Source organism: Aythya ferina, assembly GCF_964211825.1.
Source record: "Aythya ferina genome assembly, chromosome: 19".
Taxonomy (NCBI): domain Eukaryota; kingdom Metazoa; phylum Chordata; class Aves; order Anseriformes; family Anatidae; genus Aythya; species Aythya ferina.
In genome coordinates this window covers 540,001-551,406 of record NC_140309.1, presented here as the reverse complement: position 1 = coordinate 551,406, position 11,406 = coordinate 540,001, and the positions used below count along the sequence as shown (strand labels likewise).

The 11,406-nt window shown below is 45.5% G+C and overlaps 2 long non-coding RNA genes across 2 annotated transcripts in view; both read left to right on the top strand.

The window, feature by feature from the left end:
- The first annotated feature begins 1,333 nt into the window (after positions 1-1,333).
- Positions 1,334-9,169, top strand: LOC311421133. The gene is made up of 3 exons (XR_014684718.1): positions 1,334-1,382; positions 1,473-1,609; positions 9,009-9,169. It is a non-coding gene; the product is annotated as an uncharacterized lncRNA (long non-coding RNA).
- A 381-nt stretch (positions 9,170-9,550) lies between these two features.
- Positions 9,551-11,406, top strand: part of LOC311421129 — a 165,429-nt gene continuing 163,573 nt past the window's right edge. The window contains exon 1 of the long non-coding RNA XR_014684713.1: positions 9,551-9,594. This is a non-coding gene — a long non-coding RNA (uncharacterized lncRNA). The remainder of the gene's footprint in view (positions 9,595-11,406) is intronic.

The window sequence follows — 11,406 nt, the reverse complement described above, 5'->3', positions numbered from 1 at the left end:
TAAGGGTAAGGGTAAGGGTAAGGGTAAGGGTAAGGGTAAGAGTAAGAGTTAGGGTAACGGAAAGCGTAAGGGTACGGGTGGAAGTATGTGTTAGAGTATGGGTTATGATAAGGGTAAGGGTTAGGGTAAGAGTAAGTGTAAGGGTATGTTTAAGTGTACGGGTCACTGTAAGTGTTAGAGTAAGGGTTAGGTTAGGGGTAACTGTTAGGGTAATGGTTAGGGTTAATTTTTGGGTTAGTGTGAGGAAAACGAAAAGGTAAGTATTAGGTTAAGGTTAAGAGCAAGTGTAAGGTTTAGGTTAAGGGTAAGGGTTAATGTAAGCGTCCTGGAAAGGGTTCATGTAAGGTTTAGGGTTAGAGTTAGGTTAGGGTTAAGTGTTAGGAAAAGGGTAAGTTGTATGTATAAGAATAAGTGTGAGAGTAAGGGTATTGGTAATGATAAGGGTGAGGGTTAAGGATAAGGTATAAGGATAAGAGTATTTTAATTTTTTAATTCAATTTATTTTAAATTAAAATTTTTTAATTTAATTAATTAATATTTTAATTGTACGAGTAATTGCTAGGGCAAGTTTAAGCGTAAGTGTACATTTAAGTGTTGTTGTGTGGCTTATTGTAAGGGTAAGGTTAAGTGTTAGGGTAATGGTTATGGTTAATTATAGGGTTAGGGTGAGAAAAACGTAAGATTAAGTATTAGCTAAAGGTTAAGGGTAAGGTTAATGTTAAGAGTAAGTGTAAGGTAAGGGTTAGGGTAAGAGTAAGAATAAGGGTATGGGTAATGGTAAGGGTGAGGGTTAGGCTAAGGGTAAGTGTAAGGTTTAGATTTACGCTAAGGGTAAGTGTAGCAGAAAGGGTAAGGTTTACGGTAAGGTTTAAGGTTTAGGGTTAGGTTAAGGGGAAGGGGAAGGGGAAGGTAAGGGGAAGGGTTGGAGTAAGGTATAGGGTAAGGGTAAGGTTATGGTTAAAGGAAAGAGTAAGGGTAAGGAAAAAGTAAAGGTAAGGATTTGGGTAATGGTAAGGGTGAGAAGGGTTAGGGTAAGGGTTACGGTAAGGGTTAGGTAACGCAGTGTACAACCTGGGACGTCACACGCAGAGCTGCCTCTGGCAAGGTGAGTGAGGAACAGATGTAGCAGTTGTTGTGTTGTAGGTCTCACTGTTCCTCTAAGCATCCCCTCTTTGTCTTTTAGAGGTGTTGTAGCTGTTTGAAGAGGGTAGATTGAAGCATCTGCCTCGGGGGCTGGTAAGCGGCAGAGGTAAGGGAGCAGATGAGAGTAACTTACCTAGTTGTGCTGTGTCTTTGGATGCTGCATCGGCCTATGCGTTTCTTTTTCTTTCACAGGTGTCTCGCACAGGCTCAAAGGAGCAAACTGCACTCTGAAGAGCTGTGTAAGAAGAGGGGCTGGTCATGAGCTGGGTTGGAGCAGAACGACCAAGTAGCACAAGGTGACTATGAAAGGTGTCCGTCTTGCTTTGCAGGTGCCGTGGCAGGCTCTCCACAGAAGTGGATAAGGATATGAGATAAGGCCAGAGAGCGACAAGGAGCGGCACGTGCAGGGATGGTTTTGAAGCGCTGCGGTGGCTTACTCTTCTGTTCATCAGGTGCCACAGGCAAGGTGGGTTGTAACATCAGTCGTTATATTTGCATGAAAGCAGTTCACTTGAATGCCACAGTGCATCTGAGTAGGGTGTTCTAGCAGAACAAGCTTGTCTGGCACAGCGGTGCCTGATGGCAGTGTGTTTCCTCAGGTGAAGAGGTGCCTGAAGCCCCATCCTATCTAGCCTGCACACAATTATCTGAGAATGAAAGCTGCTTTCCAGTAATTCAGAAAGCCAAGTTACGTCTCAGCCTTGAGCATCTCGGGCTTTTGGGCCTGTCTGTAACATTTGGCACCAGCACTAATACTTTTTTTGGCATATGTTTAGCGTTTGGGGCCTGTGTCTGGGATTTGGGCCCTGTCTCGAACCACTGGGGCTTTGTCCTGGGTTTTGGAGCCTGTTTCTAGAGTTCAGGGCCTGTGATTAGGCTTTTGGGGTCTGTGTCTGGGGGCCGGTATCTGGGGGCAAGGGGGGAGCTGCTTGTAGACCCTTGGGGCCGGCATTGAGGGGGTTGGGAGCTGACTCTACACCTTTGGGGCCTGCTTCTGGGGGCGGGGGGGGGTTGAGACCAGCATCTGGGGGAGGGGTGGGAGCTCTTTGTATTCCTTTGGAGCCTGTGTCGGGGGGCGGGGGGGAAGGGGAGGGTTGGTTGGGAGGTGCTTGTACACTGTTGGAGCCTGGGTTGAGGGAGGAGGTTTGGAGCTGCTTCTACACCTTTGGGCCTGGCATCGGGGGTAGGGGGTTGGGTGCTGGTTGTAGGGGCCTGTGTTTGGGGGGGGGGGGGGCTTGGGACCTGCGTCTGGGGGAGGGGTGGGAGCTGCTTGTACACCTTTGGGGCCTGCATGTGTGGGGGGTCAGGGCCTGTGTCTAGCGGGCTGGGAACTGCTTATACAATGTAGGAATCTGTTTCTGCAGGGTGGCTGGGAGCTGTTTGTACAACTTTGGGGCCAGCATCTGGGGGCGGCTGGGAGCTGCCTGTACACTGTAGGGGCCTGTGTTTGTGGGGGCCTTGGGGGCCTCCCTCGGGGCAGGGGGGTGGGTTGGGAGCTGCTTGTATAGGGTAGGGGGCCTGCCTGGCAGGGGTTGGGAGCTGCTTGTAGAATTTGGGTCGCTGTGTCTGGGGGGGCGGTTGGGGCCTGTGTCTCAGGGGTGTTGGGAACTGGTTGTACACCTTTGGGTCCTGTCTCAGGGGGGGAGCTACTTGTACACTTTTGGGGTCTGTATTTGAGGGGGGTTGTGATTCAAAGATCGAAGCCGAAATTCCTTTAAGTGGTATATTCTTTATTGCAGCGCTGGATGCACGGGGGATCTCTCCACCTATCGTGAATACCTAAAGCGGAAAGCAGTCTTGAATTTATACAATCAATCTATCAATATTCAAAAGCACCTATACATATGCATTACCTATCCCCGCCTTCCCTCGCTTCTTATGCTAATTAGCCTTTTGGCACCTTGCGCCTGCGTAGAGCCTTCCAAGAATTGTGGGCAGGGGTCTTTGGGACGTGGGCAGGGGTCTCTGGGAGGAAGACCCCGAGTCTTCCTCACAGTGTACTTTTCACCTTTGGTCAAGAATCTGCTGAATTGGCATGTTTCTTAATTGCGAGAGCTGGTTGTTGCCAATTCTTCCATTTGTTGTATCTTTATAATGAATTCCAATGTCCAGTTTTGAGATTTATAGTCCTTACGTTTGTTTCTCTGTCCGTCTGCCGCTTCCTTATCATGAGTTTCAGTGTCTTGTTTTGAGATATACAGTCCATGTCTGGGGATTGTCCTTGCCTCCCCAATGCCTCCCCAATACCTCCTTAATCAATCCCCCCTTTTCTTTTCCCATGCAAATTCTTTTGCATCAGATACTTTCATTATTTACAGTAACACAACAAAGCAGGCATCTAAACAACATGCACACAAATATTCCTAACACTACTAATACGATTAGAGCAATGAATACTTGTTTCAACCATTGGAAATTGGGCAACCAGGAGGTTAACTTATTCCATATTTCACTAAAACTCCATGAAAGATCATCTTTACTGATCTCATGTAGGATCCTGGTCTGCTTCCATATTTCTTCCAGGTCGGTAGAGATCCTTCCACTCTGATCTACATACATACAACAGCTTGTGTTTATTACTGTACAGACTCCCCCTTGAGTGGCCAGTAACAAGTCTAGGGTCATCTGCTTTTGTAACACTACCTGTGATAAACTAGATATCTCTTCTTGTTGAGCCTTCATAGCATCCAGAATTTTGTTTTCTAACTTCTCTATAATTGCAGAAATATTAACTATTGCCTTTTCCAATTCACTCACTCCTAACCATGTGACAAACCATCACACAAAACTATGAAAAGGGGTGTGTCTCTCTACCAATGGATTGTTAATTTTTCATCTGATTCTCCGGATATGATTTCTCAAGTAACCTTGAGGCACTACATCATGTACTGTCATATTGGGGACTACCGCTCCAAGAGTGCAAGTTCCCTTCCAATTCTCAGGCAAGACCTTACGGGCTGTATCATTGCATAGCCAATACCACCCTTTTCCTTCTGGAACCGTCCAGCTGGTTGAATTTGCCCAGCCGCTAGTCGTACTAATATCAATTGTTCAATTACAAGATGTCTGATTTCCCACATAAGTAGTATCCGTATTTATACAATGCTGTTTTCCTATACCCTTAGGCGGGTTACACCTTTGTACACATACATAATAGGATTCTAACGGCATGAAGCTACTCACTTCTAGTTCCAAAACTTCTTAATATTTTCGACCCCAAGATGTGTTTTCCCACAAATTAGTCCAAGATAAGTTTGCAGGCAAGGGAATCCCGATTAACGATACACCCTTATTCCCATGCTGTGGCAGATGGGTGCATACCCAACAGTTCGTCTTATTAGTTACTTGAGAAATTGTTTGTATTAAGGTCAGGTGTAAGTTCTCATCCCAAGTTGCCCACCCCAAATCCGAGAACCGCACCCCTGCAATCATTAGGATCTGGAAAACCGTAATTTTGTTGGTCCAATTGGAGTGCTGGTCTATATCCTCGCCGGGACCTTCTTCACCCTTGAATTGTGTATCCAAGCTGCTAGCTTCTTAATCTTAATGGCGGTGTGTGTTGTCAGTAATACTTGGTATGCTCCCATCCACTTTCCTTCCATTTTTCCTGCACGGGTTGTCCTGAAAAAGTCTTTATATATATATAATCCCCGAGCTTAAAGGGGTGGATCGGTTGATCCAACCCTCTAGCCCTGGTCCCTAAAACAAATGTATGTACTTTATTTAATTGTTTCTGAAGTTCAGTTATATAAGCATATAAATATTCTGATCCTAACTGCATTAGGTCCTCTCCACTAAATAGAAATTGCTACGGCCTTCCATATAAGATTTTGAAGGGACTCAAATTCCCTTTTATTCTAGGTTTGACTCTAATTCCAAGTAATGCTAAAGGGAGGGATTGAGGCCATGACAAATTAGCTTCTTATCCAATTTTAGCTATTTATTGTTTAATTAAATGGTTCATTTTTTCTACCTGTCCACTTGCCTGTGGTCTATAAGGAGTATGCAGTTGCCAATCTATCTTTAGGATCTTACTTATCTGTTCTACCACTTGTGCACAAAGATGTGAAACTCTATCAGAAGACATTGCTACTAGAATCCCAAAGCATGGTATTATTTCATTTAACAAGACTTTAACCACTTCTCTTGCTTTGTTTGTTCGACAGGGAAAGGCTTCAGGCCTTCCTGAAAACGTGTCAGTCAGAACCAGTAAATAATGATACCCCCCTTTTCTAGGGAGTTCTGAAAAATCAATTTGCCACTGTTGCCCCGAATAATTTCCTTTACCGATTATTCCAAATTTTATTCTATCCTTGGTATTGGGGTTATTGTGTAAGCAAATGCTACATTGTTGAGTTACTTGTTTTATCATATCGTCCCACTAATGTCTGACTCGGGCTCTTATGCAGTGTGCCAGCTCCCCAGTGCGTTTTATTGTGTTCTGTAAGAACTATGGGCCATGTCAAACTAGAGGGTATTACTATGGGGTTATCTTTTAAATATACTCATCCATCTGGTTTCATTTTACCTTTCAAATCTTCAATTAATTTTAAGTCTTCTTTTGTATAATTTGATATAGTTTGGATTTTACCGTCTGGTATCAAAGACAATGCCTTCACCTCAGTTATTTCAGCTGCCTGCTTAGCCTCTGCCAATCGATTTTCCAATTTCAAAATCGCTGTTCCCCTTTTGGTGTCCCTGACAATGCATGATAGCTACCTTTTCTGGTTGTTTTACAGCCTCTAACAATTTTAAAATTTCTTCAGCATACTTTGTGTTTTCACTGAGCGGTCAGCAATCCATGTTCTTTCCAAATTGCTCCATGAGCATGTACCACGCCGAATGTATATTTAGAATCTGTCCAAATATTTACCCTTTTTCCCGCTGCCAGTTCCAATGCTCTTGTGAGAGCAACTATCTCCGCCTTTTGAGCTGATGTTCCAGGGGGTAAAGGCTTAGACTCGATTACCTGCTGAGTAGTTGTTATAGCATATCCAGCTTTACGTTGTCTTTGCGTAACAAAACTGCTCCCATCCGTGAACCAAGTTTCTTCCGCATCTTCCATGGGCTCCTCCTTAAGGTCTGGTCGGCTGGAATACACAGTCTCTAGAGTTTCTAAACAATCGTGAATCACAGCTTGTGCCGGAGCATCACTAAGAAAAGAGGCTAGATTCACAATATGAATTATCACAATTTCCACGTCATCCTGTTCTACCAATATTGCTTGATATTTCAAAATCATCAATTCTTGTTTAAGTTGTTTAAAGACTTTTTGTGCTTCTCCAGTCCAGACTAACTTTGACTGGTTAATCTTTATCAATTCACATAGAGGCTTTACCAATAGTCCATAATTATAAATCCAAAGGCGACACCAACCTGTCATTCCTAAAAAGCTTTGTAGCTCCTTTACTATTTGAGGTTCTGGAGTCCGGCAAATGACTTCCTTATGTTCAGTTCCTAGTTCTCGTTGTCCTTCCGAAATGTCAAATCCCAGATAGGTCACACTTTGTTGAGCCAGCTGGACTTTCTGTCAAGAGACTTGATATCCATTTAAACCCAGAAAATTAAGACGACTTATAGTCCATTGAATACAACTCCCTTTAGTCTCGGTAGCTATTAAGAGATCATCTACATATTGTAACAAAGCACCTTCAGTGTCCGGAGGTATCCATGTTTCAAGTTCCCTTGCTAATTGGTTTCCAAAAATAGTGGGGCTATTCTTGAATCCTTGAGGTAGTAATGTCCACGTAAGCTGCGTCTTTCTGCCCGAATCGGGATTTTCCCATTCAAAGGCGAATAGGTTTTGGCTTTCTGTGGCTAAGCCTAGGCAGAAGAAGGCATCTTTTAAATCCAGTACGGTAAACCAGACTTGACTATTCTTTAATTTAGTCAGCAAAGTATAAGGGTTTGCCACTACTGGATGTATATCCTCAGTGATTTTATTTATGGCCCTCAAATCCTGAACTAGCCTATAGCTTTTTCATCTGCCTTTTTAATTGGCAATATGGATGCATTGTATTCTGATTCGCATTCAATCAATAATCCATACTGTAAAAATTGATCAATTATCTCTTTAATTCCTTTCCTATCTTCTATCCTCAAAGGATATTACTTAACCTTAACGGGTTTCTCTCCTGGCTTTAATTTAATAATTAAATTTTAGGATTAGGTGCTGGTTGTAGGGGCCTGTGTTTGGGGGGGGGGGGGCTTGGGACCTGCGTCTGGGGGAGGGGTGGGAGCTGCTTGTACACCTTTGGGGCCTGCATGTGTGGGGGGTCAGGGCCTGTGTCTAGCGGGCTGGGAACTGCTTGTACAATGTAGGAATCTGTTTCTGCAGGGTGGCTGGGAGCTGTTTGTACAACTTTGGGGCCAGCATCTGGGGGTGGCTGGGAGCTGCCTGTACACTGTAGGGGCCTGTGTTTGTGGGGGGCTTGGGGGCCTCCCTCGGGGGGGGGGGGGAGGGTTGGGAGCTGCTTGTATAGGGTAGGGGGCCTGCCTGGCAGGGGTTGGGAGCTGCTTGTAGAATTTGGGTCGCTGTGTCTGGGGGGGCGGTTGGGGCCTGTGTCTCAGGGGTGTTGGGAACTGGTTGTACACCTTTGGGTCCTGTCTCTGGGGGGGAGCTACTTGTACACTTTTGGGGTCTTTATTTGAGGGGGGTTGGGAGTTGCTCATGCATTCTAGGTGCCTCCCTTTTGAAAAGGGTTGGGGCCTGCATCTGTGGGTGGTTGGGAGCTGCTTGTACACTATAGGGGCCATGGTCTTGGAGGGGGGTCTGGGCTGTTTATACACCTCTGTGGCCTGTGTTTGGGGGGGGGGGGTGGGCCTGTGCCTGGGGGAGTTGGGAGGTGCTTGTTCACTCTAGGAGCCTCCATTTGGGGGTCTTTGGGGCCTCCCTTTGAGGGGGAGGGAGTTGGGAGTTGGTTGTACACCTCCGCATCCCATGTCTTGGGGAGGGGGGGGGGGAGTGGGACCGGTCTCTGAAGGGGCGGGTTGTGAGCTGCTTGTACACCTGTGTCGGGGGGGAGGGTAGGGGGGATGGCGGGGGGCGGGCCCGGGTCTTGGGCCAGTGTCTGGGTGGAGTCCAGTTCTTGGGAGGGGGTGGTGGGGTAGGAGCTGCTTGTGGGCAGTTGGGGTCTGCATCTGGGTGTGGTTGGTGCCTGCTTCTGTTGGCAGTTTGGGGCCTGCTTGTAGACTTGTGCAGCCTGGGTTTGGGGGCTTTTCTGTAACGTTTGGGGTCTGCATTTTTGCTTTGGGATGCATCTTGAGCTTTTGAGGCATAGCAGTAGCATTTGGGGCCTGCATCTGGGGCTTTTCTGTAGCATTTTGGTTGCGTATTTGTGATTTGGGGCCTGTATCGTGGGTTTTGCCTTTTTTGTAGTTTCCATCTTTGTGTGTGTGTGTTTCGTTGTTGGTTGTCTGGGGTTAGGGGCAGTTTGGGGTTTGGATTAAGGTCAGTGTCATTAGCGTTAGGGGGTTGATAATAAGGGTTAGGGTTGTGGTTAGAGTTGTTAGGTTTAAGGGGAATAAGGATTTCAGGGTAAGGGGATCAAGGTTGTGGGAATAAAAATGTTGTTTTTGCGCAGTTACATCCTGTAGAGGGAAGGAAGGTGGTATTGAGATATGCTTGCAGTGATAAGACAGCTTAACAGTGTGAAATGAGTTCATCTGATTCGTGTCAATATGGAACAATGCTAGGGCCGCATGATATGATGAAAAGTCTGAGAAAACCAGAGTGGTTAATATATATAGTTCTTGAATCTTGCAAAGGAATGGTCCAGCAATTCCGGTCAATAGAGGATAAGAGAACAAAGGGGTTTCAGAATAACTGCTAACTATTACAACTGTTGCATGGGACACTATGCAAGTGTCTGCCATCCAGCCAAGATGGACAAAGGAGATGGACAAGAGAAAAGCCTGGGAGGAAGACTACGAGCCTTCAGTACGAGCGGCCCCCAGAGGGACCACCGGAGACTGATAACGCCTGCACCAGTGGGAGGGTTTGGATTCTGGGAACTAATTAGAATAACCCTGCGTTTTGTAGAAGTAGTAATGAATATGTATTAGCCTAGCAGCATAAAAACCAGCCGCCTAATGTAACTTGTGTGCGTCTTGGTGGAGCAGAGACTCCTGGCGCACCCAGCGCTGCTTGCTTACCTCTATTCATTTAATAAATTGTAAATTTCAATTGCAATCCTATTTGGGACCCAGTCATTTATTACAAGTGGGCTCTCGTCCGGGAGGGCTTTGGTTCCTGATTTCTGGTTTGATCTAGGAGAGGCACCCCCACCATTTGGTGGCTGCTGTTTGAGTCAGGTCGGAACTAATGGCATCTTAAACCTGAATAAAGGTAAGCAAAGTTTCTGATTCTTTTTTTCAGCTCCCTTGCCAGCTGCAGCACTATATTTTGCCCATAATTGTGTGTGTGAAGATCCGAACGAAGATGACGGAGTCGTAAGCATTTAAAGCGTATACCGTTCGGTTGGGTGGGGTTCGGTTGCCTGTGTGTGTAAGAGTGTGACTGAGATGGAACTTAGTTCCGAAGCGATTGTGGAGGTCTTCTAACCGCGGTTCCAATCTCCCGCGAGGGACTTGGCCGGTGAAGGACCGAAGGGATTCCTATAGGACTTGTGGGTGTGTGATAGGTCCTCGACCCCCTGCAAGACACTCTTACTAAGGTAACCAAGGGCTATGGGAATTGCCATAGTAAAATTCCTAGATGGGTCAGACAAAATCAAAGACCAGAGACCAGAAGAAAGGGAGCAAATTACCAGTCATACCACCAGAAAGTCCATTAGGAATAACGATTCGGAATTGGAATGATAGGGACCCCAGAAAAGGAAAAAGTAAATTAAAAATGGTCCAGTATTATGTGACAGAATGGCCAAAGGAGCCTTTAAGACTACATGTCTTTTGGCCTGTTTTTGGAACCTTCGAAGACTGGATTTGCCAGGCCTTAAATATCCATGTTAATTCAAAGGAAGCTTTTAGCCAGGAAGAAAGCGATTATGCAGGATTATGGATCAGGAGGACTTCAGGTCCTTTTCCAGCCTCAATATTTACACTAAAAGCAGGTAAGAAATTTGAAGAACAAGAAGAACATGAAAAAGAAAAAGAAGATAAACGTGAGCCGTTGGATAAGCTACCACCTCCATATCCTAACAATCCACTCCCGGCGGCTCCCCCTCCGGTGGCTGTGGTATCGCCACCAGTACCACCGTTGCCCCAGCTTCCACCACCAACAGCACCAGAATTAGACCGACCTCCGGCCACATGCAGGAGAAGCAGGACGGAAGTATCTGAGAGGGCTTCTCTATATCCCTTAAGGGAGGTAACTGGTGTATAACTGGTGCGCGTCTTGGTGGAGCAGAGACTCCCGGCGTACCCAGCACTGTTTGCTTACCTCTATTCATTCAGTGAATTGTAAACTTTGATTGTAATCCTATTTGGGACTTTTATTTATTATAACAGACAACCTTGTAAAACGCAGACAACCAGAATCCTTACAGCAATTAGGTGGAAATCACGGCGTAAGAAACATTACCACCTCAAAGAGTAAAAACCTCAAAAGAAATGTGACTTGTAACAGGCCAGCAGCTGTGTATTTTCTGTGAAGCACCAGCTAGATTATGAACCTTGAATAGCACAGTTAAAGGGGAAACAGGGGAGGGTCGGGAGGGTCCCGGTCCTCGGCAGAAAAAAAAAGTGTATAAACTGTGTATGGAATTAGTAGGCACCCTCCTGCTTGTGGGACACCCGCCATTGTAATCTCGAATAATAATGCTACTGTACTGAGATCCTCGACTCAGCCTATGCTATTTGCTACAGATTGATTCAGGGTTTTAAGGTTTCAGGGATTGGGCACTAGGGTTGGGTTTCAGGGTAAGGGGTTTCAGGGTTTATGTTTAGGATTTTAAGGTTTTTAGGGTTGGAGTTTTAACGGTTAGGGTTTTAAGGATTTGGGGGTTAGGGTTTTAAGGGTTTCAGGGTTAGCGTGTTAGGGTATTAGAGTTTTTTGGGTTGTAGTGTTGATATGTTTTTTAGGGTTAGAGTCTTAAGGTTTTATTTTTGGTCAGTTATTTACGGTTAGGGTTTTAAGATCTTTTTTTTGTTTTGTTTTGTTTTGTTTTTTTCAGGTTAGGTTCTCCAGGTCCAGGGTTTTGAGTATCCTAATTTTGGGGGTTTGGATTTTGAGCATCTTAATTTTTGGGGTTAGGCTTTTGTGTGCCCTAATTTTTTGGGATAGGCTTTCAAGCATCCTAAGTA